Source organism: Triticum dicoccoides, chromosome 5B, assembly GCF_002162155.2.
Source record: "Triticum dicoccoides isolate Atlit2015 ecotype Zavitan chromosome 5B, WEW_v2.0, whole genome shotgun sequence".
Lineage (NCBI taxonomy): Eukaryota > Viridiplantae > Streptophyta > Magnoliopsida > Poales > Poaceae > Triticum > Triticum dicoccoides.
The window spans coordinates 307,506,971-307,510,905 of NC_041389.1; positions in this window are offsets into that span (position 1 = coordinate 307,506,971).

Consider the following 3,935-nt stretch of genomic DNA (forward strand, 5'->3'; position numbering starts at 1 on the left):
TCATCCAAGATCAGACGGATATGCACAAGTTATCCCCACCTTGGGAGGGACCTTTCGTGGTCAGCAAGAATCTGCACAACGGGTCGTACTATCTGATTGATATTCGAGAGCATAAAGACTCACGCACATCAGAGGAGGAGACCAACAGGCCGTGGAATATAGCTCATCTTCGGCCTTACTACACTTGAGCCATCGGCTCTATCTATGTACATATTATGGCAGTGTATATATTATCATTGATATAATAAAACCGGAGCCTCAGCTAAAGCGGGGTCTCTGTCCTTTCATATCATGTGTGGTTACATGGAGTGGTTCTGTTTTAAAGCGGCCTCCGGTTTACCCCTTGAAATTTGCTTTTCAAAAAAGCTTTGTGATATCACTTGGGGCCTTGGTCGTGTCCGAACCAATGCGACACCTTTTGATAGGCGAAAGCCACCAGATCACTTGGGGACATGGTCAAGTCTGAACCAGTCACGCCTCTTGATCGGCCTAAGGCCACAAAATCACTTGGGGGCTTGGTTGAACCCGAACCATTGCCACGCCTTTTGATCGGCATAAATGCCACGGTTTCATTTGGGGACCTGGCTGACTTGAACCATTGTCACTCCTATTGGGGGCTTGGTCCTGTCCGACCATGGTAATACCATCTGATCAGCTCAGTAAAGCATGTTTTTGCAAATGGTTTTTATCATTGCCTTTGCTGCCATATTTCTTTTATGACTATTCTTCAATTTTTGTTGTGTTTCCTTTAAACCAACAACACTTTTTTACCGGTTCAGCTGACGGAAATCGGTTCATTTGTATTCTGGAGAAATATGCCCGGTTTAACTTTCCTGTTAACATCATGAAGTAGCAGGGGGGCTCATAATGACCCAGCACGGTTTACATGGGAGTTGTTTTCTCCCCTTTGATGGTAACGGTTTATAAATACTCCATTTCAAGCCTGGCTAAGCCAACTTCATGCCCAGCGATGGCAGGTATTTTGTATCACATATTTGATTATATGTTTTAAATACATTGATATATATATATCAAGGTTATAAACCGGTTGGCGGTATAACCGCCACCGCAGTTCAAGATTTTCTGATTGCAGGAAATATAAATTGAGGATTTCAAGCAAAAGCATCAGTACTTATGCACGAAGGCATATTCAAGGCAGAAGTATTGACTATCCTATTACAAGGCAACGCGATGCCCAAATAAGATCATTGTTGTTCCAGGGGATCATAATAAAGCAGCTATTTAAACCGGCTTCCGGTTCAAGCCAGTTCATCGAACCGGTCTGATGGTTGTGGGTCGTCCCGCGCCGCTTCAGCTTCCTCATCTCTATCCATTGGCTGGAAATCAACAGTGGTCCAGTCGATTCCCATTAAAGCTTGAAAGACAGCCTCTTCGTGGATCAGAAAAGACGGTTCAATATCAGGAGCGTAAGTATGCTTACGGATTGGAGGAACCAGATTCTCCGCTTCAGGAATTGGTGCAGCCACTTGTTTGTTCTGATCATTGTACTGAGCTTGATAATGCGACAAGTCGGCCTCTTCAGCCAATTGACAAGCCAGAGGGCGTACTGCACGGTTTATCGCCCTCAAATCATCTTCATTGAACTCTGAGCCATCTTCCTTCAAGCTGGGATAGCCTTGAGCTGCTTCAACAGGATCGAAATCCGGCACCCATGCTTTTGCCCGGATTAAGGCGTTAATGGCTCCGGTTCGAGCAGCAGATTTTTTTCAGTTCTTCAATCCGAGCAGGAAGCATTGACAACCTATTAAGAGTGTCTTGGATTAAAGTGGGTGCCGGATTGTTATGAGATGCAGTGGTGATGATCCGTTGCGCTCCGGTATACAGCTGTTCAATTAAAGTGTAGGCAGCCTTCAACTTCTTCCGAACATCTGACCCTAAGTGACCAATGCGTGTACCTGTAACAATACAGGAAAGATCACAAACTGGATCTATTATAAGCAGGCCAGAGTTGTCCAGGAAACCAAAAGGAGCTTACCAAAGATAGCAACGGTCATGGAATGTACTTGCCGCTTTACGGCGGTCATCTCATCTACCACCGGTTTAAGGGCAGCTTCAGCGTTTTCAGCTCTTTTTATTAAATCGGCCTTCTCAGTGGCCCAATCAGTCCGCTCCTTCCTGAAGCCCTCTTTCAGCTGTTCTGTGATGCTCAAAGCGCTGGTTATTTCTTCCCTTGCCTTGTCGGTTTCAGCTTGTTGGGTTTTCAAAGTTTCCTGCGGATCAGTAATCCGGTCCTCTTTGATCCTCACTTCAGCCTGCATAAAGATAGTGCTTGGCTTTCAGCAAACGGTACAAGAATTTGAAGTACCAACCACATAACAAGTTATACGCTTGATACTTGGGGGCTAATGCACCTTCAATTTTCATCTATTACTAAATCGCAAAGCCCCAAGCTCAATACAGGTATTCAACTTGGCACTTGGGGGCTAATGGCTATTTGCTCAGTTATGTTCTGATGGTAGAATCTTTATTGGAGTCCCGGTTTAACTATACTAAGTTGAACCCGCCCTTGGGGGCTACATTGATGGATTTCAAAGTATTGAGGACTATATTCAAGTCCTGGCTTGAAGAAGGTTACAAAACGGCCCTTGGGGGCTAGGAGGATTAATACAGTGGCAGTAATTAAAGAAAGAAGAAGCACAAGGAAGTTACCTCAAATTTATCTCTCATCATCTTTACCAGGCCAGCTTCACAGTCACGACTAGTATATAGCCGGTTCAAGTAACCAGAACAAAGATCTTGGGCACTCAGAGCAGCATATGTTTCCAGATCAACATCCCATTTGCCTTTGTTCATGGCAGAAAAATCTTCTTTCACAGTATGCTTGGCCAAAGCGACAGGATTCTCTGGTTCAAAGCGACCTACGCCGGTAATTACAACATCATCATCCTTGGACTCGCCGGTTTGCGTTGGCGCGGTCGGTTTATCGGCAGGCTTTGAAGGACTGTGGGATCCATCAATCCGGACGGAGCTGGCAAGCTGGTCAACAGGGACTGAGATATTGATAGGCCTTTTATCAGTAATAGCATCATCTTGCAAGGGAGGATCATTGGGAATATCTTCAGGAACGAACGCTTCAAGATCTGGTGCTTTATCCTGTTCAAGGGCAGCATCTTCCTCGGCCGCTTTATCCAGGCGGGCTTTCTTGCTCGGTTTAGGTTTAGCCCTGAAAGAGAAACAAAGAGTCAAGGAACAGCATAAGTTATAACATGGTATACCAGAAGCATATGTTCAGTCTAGCTTACCCAAGAACCATTTTCAGTGGTGGCAGCTGAGTGGCCGACGATTCACCAGAGGAAGAATGGGAAGTAACCTGATAATCGGAGTCGGACGGATTAAGAGGTTGATGGATGAAACCCGCTTTAGGATATAAATTAATAAAAAGGTCGGAGACCTTGGAGTGGCGTTTTCGAACCGGACTGTTCGGTAAACCGGCGGAAGTAACTACCTGGCCGCTGTGCCGGGTTGTACGGCGAGCTTTATGTTGCTGAGTCTTCATAAGAAATTTGGGATCCAAGTAAGCAAGAGGATGAGAAAATTTAACTTTTCGGTTTGCCTGGCGAAATTTTGGCAAAGGCAAAGGATCTGAATCGAAAGAGAGAATAATTACCTCAGCGACATCAGCATTACTGGCTTCAGCGTCGTCCTGACAAGTATCATCATCAATAAGGCGTGTAAAAAGTAAGCCTAGTGAATTGAGTTCTACCTCAAGGTCTGAGTTACCCACATCATCATCAACAGCCGGATCGGATGAAGCAGTGGTTTTCCTCTTTTTAGCAGGTTTCTTGACAACCTTGGTTTTGGGCCGGATTGACCGTTCTGTTTTCTCTGGTTTGTCTTGTGGAAGCTTCTTGCTCCAAAACGGATTATCACCCTGGTTAAGCAGCAATTGATGTCAGACAGAGATAGCAATAACA